Genomic DNA, 25547 nt, shown 5'->3' with positions numbered 1-25547 from the left:
GAAAAGTTTTACCCCCGATGCCACATTCAGCCAGTCTCTCCGCTAAGCGTTGATGAGATATCGTATCATACGCAGCGGAGAGATCTAAAAGAATCAGGACCGCGGAACCCCCAGCATCGAGGGTGCACCACAATGAGTCAGTAACTGCCAGGATAGCTGTTTCTGTACTGAAGCCAGTACGAAATCCTGATTGGGAGGGATCCAGTATGTTATTGGTCTCCAAATATTGACTGAGCTGGGTGTTAATTGAGGATTCCAATAGTTTTCCTAAAAGAGGCAGCAGAGATATTGGTCTGTAATTGTTCAACTCATTAGGGTCTGCTGATTGTTTTTTCAGAATGGGGCGGACAGTAGCCTCCTTCCAGGCAGTTGGAATAAGGCCTGTAGAAATGGAGGAATTAAAGATCTTTTGGATGATGGGGGCACAGATTGGAGCTAAAAGAGCAATAACTCTCGGAGGACAAACGTCCCTTGGTGAGCCCGATTTTGCAGTTAGCAGTAGATTGTCTATTTCTGCAAGGGAAATGGGCTTGAACTGGTTTAAAGTAACCTTGGTAGAAATTGGGGGATTTACCTCGTTCAGGTTTAAACAGGAAAAGTTAGAGTGACTAGTGGGGAAATTATCATATATTTTGGCAATTTTATCGTGGAAAAAAGAAGCTATGGAATCACATAATGATTGGGATTCAAGTGGCGCTTGTTTGCATGCTAGAGGGGAGGAGAAATCCTTAACAATGTCGAACAAAGCCTTGGTGGAGTTCCTGGATTGTTCGATTTGTAAGTGAAGATATGCACAACGAGCTGTTTTTATTGCTTTATGATAATGGACTAAGGAATCCTTATAGGTTTCCCCATCTTCAGATCGCTTGTCCTTCCTCCACCTTCTTTCCTGTACTTTACACCTTGATTTCAGGGTTTTTAATTCACCCGCATACCAAGGTGCTGTAAGTCGTCTATATGGAAGATGTCCACCTTTTAATGGAATCACTATGTCAAATGTTCCTGTTAATGCCGCATTGAAGCTGGATAGCATGGCTGCAGGATCTTGATCATCCAGCTTGATATTAGATAGGAAGGTTTCCTTGAACCTGTCCAAAGTGAGATTATGCCATGGCCGTTTGTTTTTGCCAATTTTAGATGTAGGATTGGGCCTATGCTCGGATTCTAATTGCATTAGGGTGGAAAATTGAGTCATATAGTGATCCGACCAGACAAGAGGAAGTGGCTGTAAAACTTCCAGCTGTTCTGCACTAGTAAAAATAAGATCAAGAGTGTGGCCAGCCCTATGTGTCGGTCCAGAGACCCTCTGTTTGAGCCCAATATCGCTCAAGTTGGAAAGTAGCCTCATTACATCAGGATTTTCCACTTCCTCTCCGTGAAAATTAAAATCCCCTAGGAGAATAAAGTTATTGGAGGCTACTGCCTGCATGGCAATATACTCCGTGAGAACGGTAACAAAGTTAAGTTTAGAGTTAGGCCCAGGTGGTCTGTAAAGCAGGGCCCCATCCCAGGAAGGTGTTGGGGACACAGATGCTTTAAAGATACCCAGCTCTATTACGTCATTGCTGATAGAGGAAGTCCATAATACAGTAATATGGGCTTTAAAGGCAATTTCAATACCTCTTCCAAGCTTCCCCTTCCTGACGAGTTGTATAAACTTATACTCTGAGGGTATAGCAAGGTTAATGGCTGCAGTATTAGTGGAGTTAAGCCAAGTCTCGGTTAAAAAGCATATATCTGGGGAGAGGGTAGAAATCATATCCCAGATTTCAATGGAATGCTTCACCAAGGTACATTACATAGAATGAGTTTAAGTGTCAGATGATTTTGAATGGACTTGGTAGGTGCACTACTTGTAACAGGCTCCTCCTGAAGGCTTTGGAATTTACAAATAATACAAGATACCGGCCCATCCAAAATGGCCGGAAAAGAGTGTTTGCACTGACCTCCTGTTTTGGGTCTGCTACATGCACTAAGTTCTATATCCCACAGTTCCAGACTAGAATAGGTGTAAGGCTTAGCGGGTAGAGCATTGATAATAATTTGAGCAGTATTTCCTGCCTCCTGTCGCGATCTGGCGCGGACGGGCGCAGACGGGCTCGCCTTCGGCGCGCCACCGGCGCGCCCACTGCGCGCGTCCGCTGCACGACCGCATGGGTAGGCTCATCATATAGGGAAGTGAAAGCGCAGGTGGTGTTCCCACAACTAGCCCGCCGACCCTGCACCCACCCAAGTGGCGGCTCCAAAAGTACCCGGTCCTTCCTCGCGTTCCAGCAGCCCAAATCGGCTGTATAGAGGATCGGGAGGGTCGGGTGTGGAGGCAAACACAGTAGGGCTTCTAGCGGTGCAACAGCTATTTAAAAACAAGTAAAACAGATTACGGGCAATAACATTTTTTTAAAAAGGCAAATGTCAGTAATTACAATGTAATTAAGCTAGGGCCTGGCTTTCCGCCTCAGGACTCCATTATATGGAGGTGAAAGAGGCCCCTCAGGCCCTTTCTGTACTTATGTGCCTTAGGCTCGTTCTGATATCAGGTGTATTACAGCCCCAGCAGTATTCCACGGGGAGGAGCAGGAGATCGCGGACACCCTATCATAGGTTCCGCGTTGGAAGATTTAAGTTCATCTATTAGTTCAAATTTCGTCTGACTACTAGTTCGCGCCACTGTCCCCTTCGCTACACTGACTGTCGAAGGGGGTTCTGAAACAGAATCTTGCTTTTTACTCCACACATTGTGGTGGACCACCTGTGGAATTACAACTGGAAAACGACTACCGGAACGTTACAGCCATACTTTCTAGGCAAATATTACCTGTACGTTGCAGCTATACCTTCTAGGAATACCTGGGCCAATCCAGAGACTACACTTTTACAGCATCAATTCTGAAGGTGCTTTCACATATTGGATCAAAGGATTTGAATGATCCTCTCTTCATGCCCTGACGAAATTCCCAAGGCACTAATGGGAATGAAACGCGTTGGCTGTGCCTGTGTATTTTAAAACAAGTGAAAACAAAGAACTCATTAAAGAAAGGATTGAAGATTGATAAAATTGATGGACTTTTTATATCATTGACTTCTCTGAGTGCACCTCTCAACTCTCTTGTAAAACTGGTTTTGTGGACATCCTTGGCGGCGGATGGTGAGAGTGGTTGCACCAATAGAAATTTGGAAACAGAAGAAGTTGACGTGCAAAACCTTGGTCTGCTGCTGTGTGCTTTGGTTTTTTACAGTATTACAGCCCCAGCAGACTGAATAAGATGAGAGAATAGTTTGATGCATATTATTTACGATGTAAAGAAGAGCTAGGAACTTTTTATCATACTGACAATAGCTGCACAATCATACAAACATATTGCACTTAAATACACTGTTAAGACTTGTGGGTAGAACAATCCCCCTTGAACACAAGATGGCACTCTTGGGCATTACTGATGAATGTGGTGGCCCTAAAGGTACAAGGCGTTTTGTAGCAGCAGGATTACTGATTGCGAAAAGAGACATTGCCCGTCATTTTAAAGCAGACATGCCCCTACCCCGGAGGGAAAGGACACGGGACATGGGCTACTGCACCAAAGCTGAGGATCGTGTGTGCCGGGGATGAGCTCAAATGCACTATAGAGTATGGGGCATGTGGTGGGATCAACATCAGGGACTAGACCATAGACACGAAAAATAAGCATGAACAATGAAACGTTAGAACTATACGGTTTATCATGCTCATGACTATGATGTGTAAAGCTATACAATGTTGTTTATTGCAAGCAAAAAAAATAATAAAAGTATCTTTAAAAAAAGGGGTTGCATGGTGTCACTTCCACTTCCTCGAGAATTATACTAAATCATCATTCTTGAGTCAGAACAGAAAGCATGTGAAAGAATCACGCAGAGATTTCAAGGAAGGACATAGCATAACACAAAGAAAAAACACAATTTATGGAATACAAAAATATGGTTATGAAAAAGGAAGCATGTAGGGAAAAACATAATTTGTACTTTATAAAATAGAACACCGCAGCCAATATAATATTTCTACAGTGACCGACTTTTTAGAGCAAGAACTGCCTCCAAATATCCTACCTGCATAAATAATAGACTATTGAAGATACGTTTTAAATTACTGAAAAATGTCTCAATTCGTGCATCTGAGGCATTTTCACAACAATGTATATGAGGGCCATAAAATGAATTCATAAAGTATATGTTTCTGTCATGCCAGGGAAATGTATTGTGGTTATTTTTAATTCAACAAATAAGCAGAGCACTTTACTTGTCATTCTGCAAAATAGCAGCCATTCAGATCGTTTTCATAAATGATACCTCGATAGTTGGGAGCTTTACTAAATCGTAATGTCAGGCTGATTCAAAAATAAAATGAAAACAAACATTATAAAGTATGCAATTCTCTACTGCACGTGAGTACAGGTTATGATATCAATATGGTTTGATTGCTGCAACATTAAGGTAATAATTAAAAAACATACTTTAAAAAAACAAAACTGTGGGGTTCTGGGTGGATTGACCCACTTATAAATGTATATAAATGAACAGTAATATATGCCTTTTGAAGGCAGAGTGTGCAATGTGCGGCTTTGATATACATGTGTAAAGTACTCACAATTGAAAAAGACAAAAAAATAATAGGCCAGATTTATCATTGTATTGCATTGCCCTTGTGTCATGCATGGTATCGCATGGGCAACACACTCCTTAAATCAGATATACCAAGCGACGCAAAGCCATCTTCTGTGGCTTTATTAGAGTAAAACATTAATGTTGTGACTGAGAAATTCACCGAAACTATAACTTTGCTTTAACCTTTGTTTTTTCCAGTGAATTTCTAGTTTTTTTGAGTAAATTCTTTTTTAAGATATGTATGTTAGAATAACTTGATAATGCATCCTGTGTGCGAACATTATTCTGAAAGGTAATTGCTTTTGTATGTGTTTTTTACATTCAGAAAGAGAGTAATCCGTTTTAGAAATTCTATAGCATTCAGTTTCATTTAATAAATACATTTTTTAAGTGTTTGATTACTCACTAGAGCTCTATATTTTGTTTCAATCTACTGTTTAGAGTTATTTTTCATTTGTTCAGTTATTATTTAATATTAATCTGTAGAAAGAGAATAAAACACTCAATCCCCTGTTTGGACTCCAAGGGGAATGCACTTCCTAGTCGCCTGTCACAACCCTCTGACAAGATTGTTTAATTGGTATTAAGTTAAGAATAGTGTTTTCATGTAATTCTGAACAAAGTAACTGATTTCAGAAGTCGATTATGTTAGTAAAATTGATTATGATTTGTTCCATTGAACATATGAAGCATCAAAACCCGGTCAGAAGGACATTCAGTATTGCACTAACTGTGCTACAGGGGCCCTGGGCATCCCTAAAACTAACACCCCGGAGGGGGGAAGAGCTGCTAAAGGGAAAGGCCCTAAATCTATCCGGGCAGGCAAAGGTGGAAGAGGTCGGGCTTCAGAGGTGGAGCCAAGGTACAGGTGACTGAGGTGTTGGGATGACTCAAGGTATCCGCAAGTGCTGCAAAGATTGGTTCAGGAGTGAGCCCACTACGGAAGTGGGTTGCATCAAATGGCGAGGTTAAATCTATTGTTTCCAGATTATCTAATCCAGGAGATCCCGGCAACACTGTAAGTGCCATTTCACACTTTGGCCACCTAGAGTCGGCGGCAAATACCGCCGCAAACATCACCAAAGCTCCTTTTGTTGCGGATATTGGTGCTGAAGTTCCTCTTGCTCAGGGCTGCTTACAGACCGAGCCTTATGAAGGGGGTCAAGGTTCTTTCCAAGTGTCGATAATCAGGGAGACAACCCAAGCAATTGGGTCTACATCTTCTACTCCCACAATTCCTCCTACAATGCCCTTTGTTCCCATTCCTGTTGTATCTCTGTCAATATCTTCTCCAACATCGCCTCTAAAAGAAACAGGAATTTTGAGCAGTGCTAAGCATGCTCAGTATGAGGATGACAAACCCTCACTTTCCAGGATTTTGCAAGCACTTGCCATTCAGAGAGCAGAAGCACAACATTATTACCAGCAGGCTAAGGTCGAAAGATTAAACAGGCTCTGTCAGAAGTGACTGTCAAGGTCTCACATCTAACGTCTGAGGTCTCTGACCTCCAACAATGGGTGACAGCCGTCGAGGAGGTTAATACTCATACAGTAAATTTAGTTAAATCTCAAGACTCTCAAATGTCAATTATGCAACTTAAGATCAAAGACCTTGAAAATCGGCAGCGGCGTCAGAATCTGAGGATTTTTGGAATTCCGGAAGGCAGGGAAGGTTCTGACCCACGGGCATTCATCGTCAACCTGTTGCAGAAGGCCTTCCCTGATTTAGAAGATTAGGACATGGACACACAGGTTCAATGTGCACATAGATTGCCTTTATTTCTCTCACAAAGTAGCCAAGCAAAACCTACCTTTGCAAGACCTATCCTTGTGTTTCTGGGTAACTTCCTGCTTCGTCAAGCAATTTTCTTTAAGGCACGGCCTACAGCTCCTGTTAAAATTGATTCTATGTCTATCTTTGTGCGCTCAGATCTGTGCAAATCAACTATGGACAAGCTATGGAAACTTCGGCAACTTATGGACCCCTTTAAAGCTGTGTGCACGTAGGTCTGTCTACAGGAACCAGATTGTATAAAAGTTATAAAGGACGGTCGTATTCACTTCTTTTTCAATGAGTAGAAGGCTAAAACGGCACTTTTTAAGTGGCAGCCTACTTCTAAAGACTGACTCAATGTTTAATGCTGGCCTAAAAAACAATAAAAAAAATTAAAAAGGGGGGACAATTGACAATTAGTTTCTACATTTGGGTGCTTAAAACTGTTTTTTTTGCTTTTGTATTGGCACAGGTAAGTTGTGCCTCGTTTGTTAGGTTTTTTTCTTCTCTTTTTTTCTCTTCTCCTCATGGCATAGATATCAGTCTGGTGCGTGGGTGGGGTGTGGCGGGATCAGGAGGGTTCCTCGAGGAGAGGGATGTGGGGGGCGTCTTCCAAATGCTGTCACTCAAGGACAGCAAGGAAGGGGGTGATTCCTTTTCTAAGACACGGGTTGGGGGGTTGAAAGGGCGAGGGATGTGTGGATATGGTGGCTTTTGGGTTAGTTGGGTGGGTTGTCAGGGAGGGAGGGGGATAAATAGCCAAGGTTTAGGTAAAAATGCACAGAATGAGCACACGATTAAGGAACTCCTAGTTCTGGGATGGAGATTGGTCAGAAGTTGCGAAACTCACACAATGCTGTGCGTTAAATGTATGAGCTGGAATGTTGCTGGGTCTAATCAAGCCAGTAAAAGACGTTTGGTAGCGGAAGAACTTGAGGTTTTTAAGCCTCAAATAGTTGGTCTTGCTGAAACGCACTTGGCTTTTAGGGATAGAACTCTCTTTAAACAACTTGGCTATGATCTGATTGTGTGCACTTCGCAGACAGCTTCTATCTGAGGGGTGGCTTTATTAAAGTCTAAATTTTGTACAGTTACGTTGTTACGTACTATGGCCGACCATAAGGGAAGATGGGCAATTGCCCAACTTCTGATTTTTGGCTGTAAGTTGGCGATTTTTATGGTTTATGGTCCCAATGTTGACTGCCCTCAGGTTATTTCTTTCTTGTGTTCTGAACTATTGGAATAGGATGGTGAACTCTTAGTAATGGTAGATTTTAACTGCATTTTAGATAAAAAGATTGACACTATGGATACGGCTGCACGTGTCCGAATGGCTCAGATGAGGGCAGCTATATTTGACCTACATAATATACATCAAATGGAGGATGTCTAGAGGAAACTTTTGCCTTCAATACCAGGTTATACTTTCTCCTCAAATCCACATTAACAATACTCCAGAATCGGCATGATTTTCACCAATAAAGCTATGTTAGAAAAGTCTTCCATGGAAATCTGTCTGAAAATCACATCGGACCATAAGCCCATCATGCTTACAGCATACTTTCAGCTGGAGGTGAAGGAGTCAATAAAGGAATTTTCATTTCCCTGGCAACTCCTCAGCAACCCCGACTACGTAGCTTTTATGCAGGGCAAGCTTCAGGAATATATTGAGAATGATCAATACACAGCATCTTGTGCTATAGTTTGGGACTGTTTGAATGCATATGTGAGTGGGGCAACACTTCAAAACATTATTAAGCACAATCTGTCCATTATAAGTCTGGTAGAAGATGAGCATAGGCAATATACTGAATTAGAGCAGTCACATGCTAGAGCAATTGTCTTAAAGGACACTGGTGAATCGCGGATTTACTGTCAGCTTATTGAAGTGAGAGCTAAGCTCAGCAGATGGTTAAGGGACAGAGTAGCTAATAGTTTTCAGAAGTATAAATCAAGGCAATATGAATATGGAGAACGGGTTGGATGAGTTTTGGCCTATCAGCAGACCAGAGGGCTATTTCACATATTAAACATATTAAAGGAGCTGACAGTCTAGTTTATACTAAATCACAGGACATATTAGAGCAATTTAGGCTATTCTATGTGGATCTCTATAGCGACTCAGCCAGATTCAGTCAGCAAGTTGACAACGGGTCAATTTTAAACTTTGCTGCATAATGCATAAGTGCATTTATGGGTCCGGTCCCAAATATTTAAAAGACATTTTTGTTCCCTACTCTCCTGGACGTGCTTTGCGCTCCAGCAACACTATGTTGATGCATGTACCCAAAGTCACCAGAGCGAGACAGGGTGGCCGAGCACCCTCTCTCAAAGGCCCTTTGCTATGGAACTCCCTCCCTCCACAGTTGAGACAAGTATCTAATCTTTTTTCTTTTAGGAAAAAACTAAAAACATACCTATTCACCCAAGACTAATTTTCCTCTGCCCCCCATTGCCATCTCCTCAATAAGTTCTCTCGACCCACACAGAAGCTACGCGCGGAGATACCCCTTCGGGGCTGATTCATGCGCGCTATAAGAATATAAATAAATAAATAAATAAATAAATAAGTAGTTATAGAGTACTTATAAGAAAGTGCAATGTCGGCTTTGGACTCATTTCAATCTGACCAATTGGACAGAGACGCAGATTCTTGGGAAATAAACTCAGCAATTAGTGCTCTACCCTCTGGCAAAGCGGTAGGCAAAGATACCATTCCTCTTGAGTTTAATAAAACTTTTAAGAATATATTGGTCCCAGTCCTCCTAGAGTTGGTCAACGATATACTGCAAGGCGGGGATGCGCCCCCCTCTTGGAAAATAACTAACATTATTGTCTTTCCAAAAAAGGGGAAACCTGTGGAGGATAGGAGTTCAATATCTTTAATTAATGCATACGCAAATATTTTATAAAAGCTTCTTGCCTCTTGTTTAGCTCCCTTGATTCATTTATTGGTATCTGTACAACAGCATGGTTTTGTCGCAAGTTACCACTCACTATTATGGGTAGGTGTAACGCAGTTAAAATGAAAATTTTACCGAAATTCCTCCTTGTATTACAAGCCCGCTGTGATGCTGGATAGAGGCCTCTGCATCCTTTACTTTCACGAGCGCAATCCCCGTGCAGTTCCTGTGTCCAGGAGCTTCTTTCTCATTATCTGCTGCTCTGATCGGTCTCTGACTTTTTTACACACAAGAGGCATGTGAACTTGCATAGAAGCCCGCCCGTTTGGCCCCGCCCACACACTAGCTGTGTACACCGTCTTCCCGCCATTTACCCACTATGATGGACAGCTCACTTAAAGGAACCCTACGCCCTTCGGCGCGATGGCATAGTAACACACACACACACGGTCACTGGAGACAACTCTTCTGGCACTTTACGCAGCTGTAGTGTGGGAAAAGCACTATACATTTACCCAACGAGGTAGCACTTACTGATTAGCCACTGTGGACAGTGGGAAACAGTCTGTTTGGGCAAATCCGCGAGTTCGCAATTTTTTTCGTGAACTCGCAGATTTATTTGCCGATTTTGCGTGAATTAGCGTATCGCAGATCTGCAAAATTTGCCTATACTTACAAACAATCCTAAAATGCCATTTTGTAACTTTCATGTGTGCTGCTTTATGCAGCACACATGAAAGTTACAAAATGGAGTTCTTCTTCAATAGGTGTATTTATGTACAGGAGGGACACCTTCCTGTACATAAATAAACCATGGCATTTTGCTTTTTTCCGTGTACAAGGCAGCACACATGGAAAAAGCAAAAACGAGGAGAAATAATGAATTTCTCCTCATTTTGCAAACTTAAGACCAGGATTTTCCTGGTCTTAATTTTGGTGCTGCCTCCTACGTATGCCACCCTTGTACGTAGGGGGCAGCATCAAATACAATGGGTGTTGAAGTGGAACACCCACCACAAAACCCACTGCACGCCTCTTTCACGCTAACCATAGCGTGAAAGGGTGTCTTATGTACAAGGCAGCATTAAGCCAACTTACATGGCTTAACACTGCCTTTTACAATCAGGCAAAGCCCCTATCGCCACCACAAAGTCTGTAAAAGTGATGTTCTCGTGGCGATAGGGGCTTGTACATATGCCCCTATCATGTGCTTGCACAGTATGCTTATACTACCCTGGAAATTGAGACATCTCCCCAGAATAGCATAAGTACAAAGTAGACTGTGACAAATTCCCAGAGTAGAATATAAAATGGAGTATTCTCTCTGTTGAGAATAGCCAGTTTTGATCGAAATTGCAATACTATAATAACATTTAAATGTTTAATAACTGTTAAAGAAATCAAAAGTAATTTTAAACATGATTATTATAACAAAACAATTTAAGAACAATACAAAAAACAACTATAATAACAAACCACATCAACAACTATAAAACAAACAAAACTAACAACTTTAGTAACATAAAACATTTTCCTCTGATGCTCATCAGCAGGCAGTAATGTCTCCCCTCTTTTTACTTTATTTTGCCAACTGTATTTTGATGCAGGTTGCGCTTCTTTTCCTGTCTTTAGCTAACTTAGCCTGCCAAAGAGTGTTCAGTTTCATACTGTTTCATATCACGCTAGGTGGCAAAATTGTTTCAGCGAAGTAACATATCTATAAATAACAGTTTTAAAAAAAATATTTCACAAAGCATAGCTTGTGCAGAGTTATCTTGTGCTGCTAAACTTGAAAACTGTTCAGGTGCTTCTACATTAACCACCTTGAATACACTGTGCCTCTAGAGGTACCATATGCTGTACAGCACAATCATCCTGCTTGTCATTCCATTTTCCTCCTAAGAACATACAAAATAACCAAAAAAATAAATGTTACATACTGATCAAAAATTGATAACAGTGATACATAACTATACTGTCTATGCTTTACTACATTTTTCACCCAGAATCACATATATACATCTAGCACACCAATAACTTGTTATTCATTTCTCCTGAAAATTCCACACCCTCAACCAGTCTATTTTCATTACTTAGCTATTAAATTATAACATGCCATGAACTCTGCTTCCATAATAGTTTTTAAAGTAGCACATTTATCTTCACACACCTTTGCTAACACTTGCCACAATGTTTCACACTAGAAGAAGCAATATCACCACTCAAACACCCCATAGGGCTACAGTAAATGTATATGGAGGTTCACAAAAGCATTAGGGCATGTATTAACACATTCCACAAACTTTCTTTTATAGTTTGAGAAAAACTGCTTCCTATACGTACAAGTGCTTACAGTTTGAACATTTCATTTTTTAGCAAGATCTGCTATACTTGCTGATATCAATTTACATTCTAATGTTACCTCTCATAAAATACATTGAGAAATCTACACCTCTTTAAACATATTTCCACTCCTATATAGAATAGGTTTGTCAACATTAGTACACTTACTAACACTTCACAACAAACCTTATAAAATATATTATTAAATACCTGAAAGTGAAGTTCTTTCTTTAACACAGATAAAGACGCTAGTGTCTTTCAGCTCCACATAAATTGACTTCTACTGAGCACAGCTGAAACAGACTGCCTTCTCCTCCAAAGAATCAAGGACAAACGGAGCAATCTCTGGGTCTACATCCAATCACAACAGTAAGAATGGTAACTATCAGTTGCTCTTTTTTCTTTTTATTTTAATTCTCCTCTTTCGATCTTGTGAGACACTTGCGGGATCGTGAAACTCCTTGTGGCAGTCCCAGTAATTTTCCATGCAGCTCTTGCGAGTGACTCTCGGGATCGCATGAGCCTCATGCAATAAGCCTCCTTTCCATGAAGCTTGCACTCTGCTCCTGTAAAACTCTGCTTTTAAACCTCTTTCTCATGCTATACATAGTTGGGAGTGTGCAGAGACTGGCTTCTTCATTGAGACCCCTCTCTTGCATAATAGGTGTACATAGTAGGGTGTGTCATAGGACTGGCCTCTCTTTTCAGCCCTCTCAGAAAATGGATGTGCATAGTAGTCAATGGGGAGGGTCTGGCTTTTATTTTCAGAACTCTCTCTCAGATGACGGACGTGCATAGTAGGCTGTGTGAATGGAGAAAAGTCTCCTTTGAGTCCCCTCTCTCACAGATGACTGGTGTGCATAGTAGTGAGTGGGGAGGGACTACTCTTTCCTCTCAGAACTCTTTCTGAGATGACAGGCATACATAGTAGTGCATGAAGATTTACAGGCTTCTTCTTCGAGGCCTCTTTTTCAGATGACTGGTGTGCATGGTAGGATGTTTGGAGAGAGACTGGCCTCTCCGCTGTGTCTTCACCCTCAGATGACAGATGTGCTTAGTAATGTGAGTGGATGGACTGGCCTTTTTTTTCAGAGCTCTGCCTTAGATTACTGGTGTGCACAATAGTAGGCGGAGAATAACAGGCCTTTACTGCAAGACCTCTCTCTCAGATGATGAATGTGCATAGTAAGGTGTGGCGAGGGACTGGCCTCTCTTTTCAGACCTCTCTACCGAATGACAAGTGTGCTGGTAGGGACTGGCCTCTCCACTGAGACCCCTTTCTTGAATTACAGGTGTTCTTGGTAGATTCGGGAGAATGACGGGCCTGTTTTCAGACCACTCTAACATGTGGGAATAGTAGGGTCTGTTTAGAGAGACTGGCCTTTCCGCAGACACCTCTCTCTCTGATGATGGGTTTGTGTAGTAGGGGGTGGAGAGGGACTGTCTTCCATGCTAACATCCCTCTCTCTGATAATAGCTGTGCATAGTAGGGTGTGGGAAGACATCTATGCAATGTATGAAAAAATCGCAAATTGCGAATTCACAAAATTCGCAATTTAGAGAATTGCAATTACCACCAAGTATGAGCAGGTGGTAACCAGGTACAACTATTTATGGAGTCCCACAGACTTTTTCCACAAAGGCTGGGCTGTACGTGATAGCCAGGAGGCTGCGACTCAGAGCTGCTGCACAGAGGAGGAGGCGCCAGGAGAGGATATTCCATGCGCGCATTACTCTGTTCCAGCGGACTGAGGAGGACATTCATACACACTACAGGCTGGTTGAAGAGAGCATCCTTGATTTAATAGAGGAACTCAAACCCATTCTTGAAAACCCCACACGCAGGACACACTCCATACCCATCCACATCCAGGTCCTGTGCTCACTGCACCTCTTGGCATCAGGTAGTTTCCAGGGGGTGATAGCCGCAGCAGGAGGGGTGTCACAGAGTACAACCAACCAGGAAATTCGTCAACGAATTTCACAGCATAAATCTCGAATTAAGAACAAAGTGGAAACGGTGCCACTAGTCAACCACTGGACGAGACTGAAACGCCAAATCAGCGACCTCAAATGGACCGTCATTTCCAAAGTTGAAAGGGACGCACGAGGAGGTGACTTGGACCTAAAATTAACCAAAAGGGAGGCACTCTTGATCGTAAAGTTTGACACGGCTGTGTCAGGCCTCAACTTTCAGAGATTTACAAACTGTAGATCTCCATAATCTGTAAAATGTCCCCCTCATTGTTCAGCCCTACACAGCAGGACCGTATCTTGCTGTTGTTGCGGTACACTGAGTTGTATGTGTTTTTGATTCAACCTTGTTCTCCCCTTCTTTGTCAAACCTTTTTTTTTCGTTTTTGATTTTTCCCGCCATAAAACTACCAGTCCCCGCCCCCCACTGGTGCCCATGGGTTAGACTCTCAATCGGTAAACCCGCCTTCCAACGGCGTCATTTACCGCCTGACTCGCCTGGGACTACATTACCCTACATCTGTAGAGCCCGCACATGCGCAAAATGTTGAGTGCTCTGATCCAGCGGGCTATAGAAAATATATCATAAACTACGCTACCCAACTTCATAACCTATAAACAAAATTCTATACTAAATATGGACCCATTTATGAACCTGATATATTTTGGGCCTACTGAATCAGGTGGTCAGAATAAATCTATATACACATTATCTACACACTATATACATATTTATACATTTGCAAAAAGAATATTGTCATTAGAATAAAACCCAACCATTTAAACGACCACCATAGGTGACGTGATCTAGCTAATGGTAACCTATACTTCTAAATAATCAAGACCAGCTTGTTTGTCAAAAGTAAGATTTTATTTTCTAAATTATGGTATATATGTTGTAAGTTTTATAAATGAAATTTATTTGCAATAAAGCAAGCATGATGGTAAGAAATATGAGAAAAATACAATTTAAACAATTGAATCAATTTTAAAGAAATTATATAAAGTTTAGCATTTCTAAAACCTATTTCCCTAACTGAGCTAAATAGACAGAAATTAAAGTAAAGATCTTTGAGGATTCTTACGTGCTCCACGCAAAGTCCAGCAGCACATCACCCTCATCGGAAAGTCAGAAAGCAGCAGCCAGCCCAACCCTAAGGGCATGACTTTTTATACCTTTCTACGCTAACTAAACTAGCAAAGGAAAGTTTTCAGAAATCCTCGACGTCCCATTGGCTAAGAGTGACAAGTGACATGTCACCCGATTCTTAAAAAGTTCCACAAAATCATGTCTTACAAAGACCATTGTCTCTTCCACGTGAAGCCAGAAGCTTCCTGCGATTGCAACTTTGTATTAAGTCATCCTCGCAGCTTCCATAGTCTTTCAGTACAACTTCCGCGGATGCCAAGTTAAGGACTGACAAAAAGTTCACTTTCGACCTTGGCCATGTCCGACAGCATGATGTCAGCTCATCAGTTTTTGCTTTGTGAATGCAGCTTCAATAATCGTTTTAATTCAGAATGGGCGTCTCGTGACTTTCTGCAGAATTATAGATCAGCTCTTTTTCTGCGGCTCAAATAACTAGGCCCAAAAGCAGGCAACTTATGTTTTCTAGTATAAAACAAACACAAGAAAAGTATTAATGTAAGAAATAAAGTATATTCTGTATCCACCCCATGGTTTACTAATTAATTAACCCACCCGATTAATCAAAATGTTACCTAGCTAATGCAAACAAATAAAGCAGCGTTTATATTTACCAGTCTCCGTTTTTCTATGAGACCCATATGCACCTAGAATAGTAGAAATGACATCACACAGACAAGGAAAAGCAAAACAAGCACATGCTTCTTTTAAGTTTGCAGCAGTTAGTAATGACAAAAACGAAAACAATAAATTATTTTATTATTTTGCACGAACAAAAAGATGCAACAAATATGCACGTTTATGAGCACACATGTTAGTCCCTCCACGTGTAAAGTTTAATCTAAGTTGTATTAGCATGACATATCACAAATCATTAATAATTTTATTCATGTTATGGAAATGTGACTTTGCGAGTCTAAACAAAATTTTGTTTTCTATCTCGCTCCATCAACTCCCTCATCTGGTGATTAACAAATCACCACACCAGCACTCAAAATTTTGGTAAATTAAATTTTTAAGAAATCGATTCAAATTCATTTGTATTAGTAAACCTAAAAATCTGTTTCAGCATAATCTTTGCAATTAACATGACGCTCTCTATGTAACTCCTGCAACTCGATCTCCCTTTCCTCTTCTTTTCTGAGTTTATAGATTCTCTTCTTTTCCTTCAACTGTTTCTTTCTTTTATGTAACAAACAACCTACTTTAGTCAAAATAAAAATGAATACTATTATAATCAAAGGTGCCAGAATCTTGCCAAGAATTGAACTTCCGATATTATGAAACCAGTTTTTAATTGCTTGAAACCTTTTTGAAAGTTTCCCTGTAAAATCTTCTTCTTCTAAAGGAATTATCTCTGAATGTATTTGTGTAATATTCTTAATATACATTTCAATATTCTTACTTTCATCCGGTATATATGTACAGCAATGTTGGACATGTAAAATGCCACAGACTCCTCCCTCTTTTGCTAGGAGTATGTCTAAAGCAAGGCGATCTTGAATTACCATGGATCTAATTGCAATAACTTCAACATTCACTAATTGAAATCCATCAGCAGTGTCTGTTGATAATCTATCAACTATAGTGGACAATTTTCTGATTCTCCCTGCATTTAAGGTTATACCAACAAAAGGTATTACAGCTTGGAAAATATCTCCCAGAACTTCAGTAAAAGTTTCTCTTTTAGCTCTATTTACATAATTATGAATTTTAAACAATCCTTCTGAATCTCTGTCAACATGAAACACTTTAGGAAAAACAATTCCCACATAACAAGTTCCATACCAATGGTCTGGAAGGTTATAGTAAGCTTTGTCACCACAAACAAAATAAATTCCAGGGAAGATAGGATCTTTTCCACCTTTAAATCCCCAACCTCCCATAATCTGATAAGTATCTTCACAGTTGCTTGCACCTACAAAATAATTATCAAAAAGTGTATTATCTCTCCTAATGCAAAGCTTTCCACTAACAGGTTTGTCTATGTGAATTGCAATATTTTCAAGCATTTTGCCATTTAATTCCTCATCCTCTTTTTGCCAGAAGGATGACTTAGTCTGTTTGACTAATTCATTTCTTTTATAAATTGCTCTTCTCTCCTCAACCATATTCAAAAATTTCTTTCCTTCAGCACTTAATTTACATGTTAGATTATTCTTATAAGCATACTCATAAGTGAGTTCGTTAGTAACAAGGAAATATTCTCTCAATTGTTTTGCTTTCTTATGCTTATTTAAAGCATTATCAATCTTAACATTAGCAAAAATCTCATCATAATTTGAATAGTAATATTCTAAACGTCCAGTTTGGTAAAATAAACTAGTTAATACACTACATGTTACAGCATAAGTGAGAGGAAGCATATTATATGTTACTCCCTCAGAAACAGAAGCAGGTAACTTAACACAGACATAACAGTCTTTTGCATCCATTACCTTTACATATTCACTCAAAAGCTTTGTGAATGTATTGCTTGAAAAATCACCTATTGATTTATCTTGATGAATGTTAGGCTGATGATCAATTACTTTTGCAGATGCACTATGTTTAGTTTGGCTAACCAGAGCTTTGCTTGTTATGTTAACTTTGTGTAATTCTCTATTCATTTCTAAAGGTATAATCACAGCTAGCACCAACCAGAGCAGAACCAAAATGAGCAGACATACCAGAGTCATCTTACAGCATCTTTTAAAAACAGAACATTTTGAAGTGCTCTCCTTAACATAAGGAATTTTTAGGTTAGTTTTAGCCTCAAAATTAAAAATAAAATAAAATTTTAAAATTTATATACACCCCCCTTTTAAAATATATTTTTCTTTTATAACTCTAAACAAGATTTCTTCGACCTTATGTCATACATAAGTTTTCTTGTACTAAACAGTTTTTCTTCGACCTTGTGTCAACTAACAGGATTTCTTCAGCCTTTTGCCAAATTAATAATTTTGTACTTCAATCATTGTCACTAATTTCTTGGATTTCGTTTTCTTCTTCACTACTATCATATATGTCAATAACAGGTGGAATTACTAAGTAAGTCCACTCAGGAGACTTGTATTTCTGGTTTGGTCTAATTATTCTCTTCCCTTTTCTCGATATCACTTCAATTTTTCTTCCAACTCCAACTTCTTTTCCTGGACTCTTTTGACTACTTATTTCTTCAACTTGTTCTATTGGCTTTTTGATCAATCTCACTCTCAATCTTCCACCAGGCCAGTAGTCTGCTTTTCTCACGTACTTCTTCTTTGGTTCAGAATTATTTGATTCTGATTTCCAAGTCCTTTTCTTTCCGTTTTCACTTCCACCTTCCACGTCACTTTCTTCAGTTTCGTAGTCTGAAATTTCAATTGACTCAGGAACTTCTCTATTCGGCAATTTCACTCCTTCAGGAACTTCACTTTGTCTTCCATCACTGGTACTCGGTAATTCGTTCTCCTCTTCTTCTTCAATTACCTCTAGCTTCCCAGATTTCGGATTTCTGTTCCTTACTTCAGAGCTTGTTCTCTGCCTTTCGGTACTCTCCTGGTCTGAAACTTCTTTTGGTTCAGCTTCTTTGTCTTCAATAGAGACAACTGAATCCTCAGTTATCTTTCCTTTTAACAGATTCTCTTCACCTTCAGAATCTATTTCAATTATTTCTAAGTCTTTTCTTGTCAGATTTCCATTCACTGGCACAGTTTCCAGATGTCGACTTTCTTGTCGATCTTCAGAATCTGGAATTACTTCACCTTCTGTTCTATCTTCTGCTTCAGAATCAGAATCATCTGTGGTATCACTTTCAACATCAGAACTCTCAGGAGTTGGTACGGGAATAGTATGACTTGGATGAATCCAGCGCTTCAATCCTCTGCACTTTACAGCATTAGTAGTGATCAAGATTACCTGCCTAGGTTTCTGCCATCTAGGAGATAGACAATTCCTCCTCCGATGTACTTTCGTTCTGACCCAATCGCCAGGTCTCAGATCATGAGTCAAAACTTTTTCATTTGATTGAGCTTCAGTTCCCACCTGATTAGACACAGAAGTTACCATATCAGATAACCTTTTACAGTAATCCAAAATTGCACTGTCATTTATGCTCAACAGTTTACCTACAGGTACAAAAGCTTGCCTCATAACTCTTCCCATTAAAATTTCATGAGGACTCAGACCTGTCTTTTTATCTGGTGTACTTCTTAATGACATCAAAACAAGTGGAAGAGCATCAGTCCACTTAACTCCTGTCTCTAGACACATTTTTCCAATTCTGTTTTTGATAGTTCCATTTATTTGTTCAACTACACCTGATGCCTCTGGTCTGTATGCACAGTGTATTTTCTGCTCAATGCTCAAAGCTTCACAAATTAACTTCAACAGTTTGTTATCAAAATGGCTTCCTCCATCACTCTCAATAGTGACTGGAAAACCGTACCTTGGGATGATTTCTCTGAGCATTAGTTTTGCTACTGTAATTGAATCACAATGTCGTGTAGGGAAAGCCTCTACCCATCTTGAGAATAAGCATACAATTACAAGTACATATTTCAAACAGTTGTGTAAGGGCATTTCAATGAAATCTATTTGTAACCTGGTAAAGGGACCACCTTCTCGACCAATTATTCCTGTCCCCACCACTGATTTTCTGTTTGGATTCATTTGTTGGCATGATAAACACCTTTGACAAAAAGATTCTGCAATGGTTCTAAATTTGGTATTGAACCATGTTTCTCTAAAAAGTCTGACCATAGAATCTCTTCCTAAATGTGCAGGACCATGATATAATCTGGCCATGTCAGCAATCAAGCAATTTGGTAAGACTATTCTGCCATCTTTGTAAACCCACACTCCATCTTCTTCACGTGGTCTACAATCTGATCTTAACCATAGGTCTTTTTCTTCATCATCTGCTTCGTTTTGTAAATCTCTAATCTCATGCCATGTTTCTACAACAGTTGTTAGCATTAATGAATTTGAATCAGTTTCTTTACTCCTCTCCCGATTGTATGAATAATTTTTCCTTGCGCAGTACTTTGCTGTTTCGTCTGCGAAGGCATTTCCCTTGGAAATATAATCAGTTCCTCTAGTGTGCGCTGCACATTTGACTATGGCAATTTCTTTTGGCAATTGTATTGCTTCAATTAATCTTCTAATGAAAACTGCATTTTTAATTGGTGATCCTGTTGATGTCATGTATCCTCTCTGTGACCAGAGTTGTCCATAATCATGCACAACTCCGTACCCATACTGACTATCAGTAATGATGGTAACTCTTATATCTTTTGATATTTCACATGCACGAATTAAAGCAATCAATTCAGCCACTTGTGCTGAACGAACTCCTTCAAGACATGATGCTTCTTCAACATCTACAACTGTACAAACTGAGTATGAAGCTTTCAAGACACCTCCTTCGGATCTTAAGCATGAGCCATCTACAAAGTAGACAAAATCCGATTCAGACAAAGGTCTGTCTTTGATGTCTTTTCTTGGTTTTGTGCAGAATTCCATGACATCTAAACATTCATGTTCAGTTTCAATATCATCAACAATTTCAGAATCAGGCAGTAATGTAGAAGGATTCAGATTCAAACATCTTGAAATCGAAACATTATCTGCTCCCAGTATTATTTTCTCATACTTTGTCAATCTGCTACTTGTTAAATGTTGAGTCTTACCTCTTGTCAGTAATATTTCAACTGAATGAGGCACAAAAACTTTCACAGGAAATCCCATAATGATTCCTTCACTTTGTTCGAGGCTGATACTTGTAGCTGCAACTGCTTTCAAACAACCTGGTAATGCTTTTGCAATTGGATCAAGAACTGCGGAGAAGTATGCAATAGGTTTCTTTAGATTTCCATGTCTCTGTATTAATACAGATAATGCACATCCTTCTCTCTCACTGCAATACAGTTCAAAATCTTTCTCATAATTTGGCATACCCAAAGCAGGAGCTTGACATAAGCTCTTTTTCAGGTTCTCAAAAGATTCCATCTCAGCATCATTGAGAATAATTGGATCTTTTACATCTGATTTGGTCAATCTTTGTAGTGGTTTTGCAATTACTGAAAATCCACTTATCCATTGTCGACAGTAACCTACCATTCCCAGGAACATTCTGACCTGTCTTTGTGTTCTTGGCGGTAACATTGCTTGAATCATTTTTATTCTCTCTATTGTTACTTGTCTTTTTCCTTTTGCAATTCTGTGACCAAGATATTTTACTTCTTGTTTGCAAAACTGTAGTTTTGCTGGGGACACTTTATGTCCTTCTTCTGCAAGGCGATTTAACAGAATTATTGTGTCTGTTACACAATTTTCTCTTGTCTTTGCAGCTATTAACAAATCATCAATATACTGCACCAGCGTAGACCTACCTGGTAAGTCTAAATCTTCTAGTGATCTTTTTAACAATTCATTAAAGATTGAAGGACTTTCTGTATAGCCCTGAGGGATTCTTGTCCATCCAAGGGTCTTACCTTGGAATCTGAAAGCAAAAATTTCATAACTGTCTGGGTGTAAGGGAACAGTAAAGAATGCATTGCAAAGGTCAATAACTGTGTACCATTCAGCATCATGTGGAATCTGAAATAGAATTACTGCTGGATTTGGAACCACAGGACAACATGGAATGACAATTTGATTAATCTTTCTCAAATCTTGTACGATCCTAAATGTTCCGTTAGACTTTTTAACTCCCATAATTGGTGAATTACAAGAACTACTCTTCATTTCCTTTAATACACCTTGCTTGATTAACTTTTCAATTATAGGTGTAATACCTTCAATTGTCTCTATTTTCATTTTATACTGTGGAGTGTTTGGAAATTCTATCCCCTGTTTTAATGCTATTTTTACAGGATCTACATTTTTCATCAGACCCATCTCATTCCCAGTAAAATCCCATATTTCCGATTTCACTGTTTCTTTTAGCTCTTCAGGTAAATCCTTTTCTTCAAATGCAGGAAACAATTTTGTTTCTTCTGCTTCCATCATCATCATTGTCATTCTGTACAAACCATCTTCCTCCATTGTTTGTAATTCAACTCCTTCAGGAGAACAATATATTCTGCAATTCATTTTACATAGGATGTCTCTGCCTAATAGATTTACTGGACTACTGTTACAAACCACAAATCTGTGTTTGTCTCTGTAATTTCCAATTTCAACTGGTACTGGATCAGTTAAGTCTGTTTTAATTTGCTGATTACTTACTCCCACAACTTGGATGGTATCCCCAGAGAGAGGTAGGTTTTCAATTTCCACTGATCTAACAGTAGAACGGGTAGCACCAGTGTCCACTAGAAAAGTGATGTCTACATCATTAACTTTCCCGTTTACATAAGGACCAGACTGGTCAACCTCAAGAGTGGCTCCAACAACACACTCTTCCTCCTCTCTCGGGCACCGTCAGCAATAATCATCAGAATCACTGTCTTGACTTTCTGTTAATAGAAATTGTTGTGAAGCATTTTGCATTTGAACCCTTTGCTGCTTTTGCTGTTTTTGTGGTTTTATTACCTGTTCACATCCCTGAAATCCCACGTTTGGATTATATTTTTGAACTCCCCCACAATTCGGAAAAGGTGGTTGTGGCAATTGGTCTTGACGATTATTCACCTGTTGTTGTTGCTGTTGTTGTAACTGTCGCTGAATATTAAATTCATTTAACCCCTGTTGCATCTGTAGCTGTTGCTGCAGGTTAACACCATTCTGCATCTGTGGATTCAATAAGGGATTCTTTGAGTTTCTAGGAGGATGAGGACACTCGTCCCTCCAATGTCCAATTTCGCCACAATTAAAACAAGGTAATCTTTGTTTCAGCTCTTCTATCTTTGGGCTAAATTTCTTTGGGAAATTATTACCTTTAAACTTTCCTTGTATCTGGTTTGTATTTCCAGTTTGAACAAAATTAGTGTTCTTATTTCCCATGCTGGCAATCTGTTGCTCAGCCACCTTTACCTGAGCCCACATGGCTTTCTCCTTCAGCTTCTTCTGTTTTACTTCTAATTCATTGCTACAATATTTTGCTTTTCTTAGAATATCATCTACAGATAGTGCTTGCCATCCGACAATACTAGTTCTGATCATTTCTCCAATTTCAGGTTTTAGTCCATAAACAAATCTATAGATAAAATGACTCATGTCTTTTTCATCTAATTTTTCATAACCACTGTATTGTTTAAAGATTAACAATAGTCTTTCATAAAAAGAATGAACTGATTCTTTTGTTTCCTGTTCTGTTCTTTCTATTTTAACCCAATCAACTTCTTTGGGTGGAATTTTGTTTTTCATCCAAACAATTACTTTCTCATAGAAATCCATTACAAGTGGATTTGGGGCACCTGTTTCTTTGATTCGTTCAGGTTCTGCTTTTGGCCAACTAATAGATATTTTACATTCTGTCCAAAGATCAGATGGGACTACAATGTCAAAAAATCCATCTAAATCAATCCACAGAACTTTTGACACTTTGATAAATCTATCGACTTGCCTGTACCACTCAACTGGTTTCTCCCTCAATTTTGGAAAGTCATTTGTGAATAACAGAATGTCTTGTCTTGACCATGGGACATGAACATATCCTCCACCTGCAACTTCCCTCATTGGAAATTGTTTTGACAATTTTTCCAATCTTTCATCTTCCTTCCTTTTGGTCCATTTCACTCTCCATTTGTTCAGTTCTCCTAGCTTTTTGATATAGACAATCAAATCTTTAATGTGAACTATTCTTCCCATTGAGTTCAAGCTCTCAATGTCACTTTCTGAAAAATCTAATCTGTAATGCTTTGCAAAATTCTTTTGTTTACTTACATCGATTTCAAGTTCTGCAGCTAGATCCTCTAATTGATCATATTTATTTTTCGTTTTCCACTGAATACTTTTGCAAATGAATAGTAGTTCATCATCCCGATAGTAATTTAAACTATCTGGGCCAATTGTTCCAATTATTAATTCTTCAATATTAGCTTTTAATTTGGCCACATCAAGTTTTGGTGTGGTTACCCTAACTTCAGGACTTCCTACATCTGACATAGCACCCATTGGTGTTTTTGGAGATAAATCCTCATTAAAGGTTAAATCAGGCATTCTCGATCTAGAAGTGTTTAATTCAGTTAAGTCTGAATAAAATTTTTCAGTAACCTTTTGAGTTTCTGTATTTAAAGGAATAGTTAATCCATTTTTGTTTGTATCTCTTTGATCAAATACAGGCTGAACAGGACCTATTGTTACTGGAACTGTGACAGCTTCCATGCCTTTTGTCATTCTTTTAATTAATTCTTCTTTAGACCTTAAATATTCATTATAATCAACATCCTCAACATTTCTTGTCTCTCTTGCATAATCTTTTGGAGGTTCCCTTGCTCTTGGAGTCATTGAAAAATGTCTACCTTCATTTCGAGCATTCTCGAATTCTGATCTTCTAGGAGTTTCAGTGATTTCACAATTATTTGGATAAAGTTTAGGAGCTTCACTAATTGGAGGTGCACTCGGTGAAGTTTCAGTAGAAACCACCGGAGTAGACCATGATCTAGGAGGTCTCAAAGGCTGATTAGGCTGTTTCTTTCTAGCAGTTGTATATATTTCTTCCATAACTGCATCCTCAGATTCACTTTCCATAGATTTCCCTGTAGGAGAACCCATTACCATTTCATGAATTAAATATAATCCTTCACTCATGTTTCCCTGTCTCCACATTCGCAATCTATCTTCATGAGTTTCTCTTTTCCATGATGGATTTTTAGAAGGTCTTTTAATTCCACTAGCTTCTCTTTGTAACTGATACATCTCGTCTTCCCACTCAACTAAAGCTTCAAATTGAGTTGGTCTCGGTTTTGGAACAAGAGCATTCATTTTCTCTCGTAAATTTCTTAAAACTCTTACATTAAATGAACCATCATCAGGCCAAGCTAAAACACCGTCGTTTTTAGTATAACGTTTCCAACTGTCGAACCATAAGACAGTATGATATCCGTATTCACCTTCCATGTACGCTGCAGGTGTTTTATACTTATGAAGTAGTTTACCACCTCGCGTTTCGATTTTCTTGTCAGGTGAAAATAAATTTTTAAATTTCTGAAATAATGTTGTCTTTTTCTCAACATGTTTAAAATGATAACTCATTTTTAAGAGTTAAATTTAATTCACAAAATCGTTCGTAAAATATTTCCGGGATGTTCCGCAAAACAACCAATCCGTGCGCGAAACACACCAACAGGCCAATGGCAGTTGAGCTGCGTCACTTTTCAGCTCGACCTATAATTTTGGAGATTTTCCGAAGGACCAATCAGCTCACAGGCTGTCAGAGACTCAGGAACCAATCAGAATACAGCTTGTGACGTAGGTCACCCAATCCCAGCGCGGTTCTGTGACGTACACAGCAGCTGCGGTTTCTCACTTCTCACTCCTGGCGCTTACCCCTCCTTCACAAAATCTTTTCACAGCGCCATTTTAAGGACACTTTTCAGTGTAAATTAATTCTTAACAATGACTATAAAGACAACATCTGTTCGTTTCACTATTTAGGATAGTTTACATACATTCAAGTATCCACACTTCGGAATAGACGGCGCTATTCACACTAAGGATAATATTCAATTGTCAGTAGAGTAACCTTACCCCACCCTTCTAACACGTATAATTATGAACTCGCTTTGCTCTGAACCCACCGCGAAGTGAAAGTTCTAAGAGTTCCACTTGAACATAAAATACAATTCAAACTCGCACTTTTACACGGAAAATTCCCTAAATTCAAACACACATGAAATCCGTACAGGACTCTCACCTG

The sequence above is a fragment of the Lissotriton helveticus genome, chromosome 6 (genome assembly GCF_964261635.1).
Source record: "Lissotriton helveticus chromosome 6, aLisHel1.1, whole genome shotgun sequence".
NCBI classification, from domain to species: domain Eukaryota; kingdom Metazoa; phylum Chordata; class Amphibia; order Caudata; family Salamandridae; genus Lissotriton; species Lissotriton helveticus.
This window is presented reverse-complemented; position numbering follows the sequence as displayed.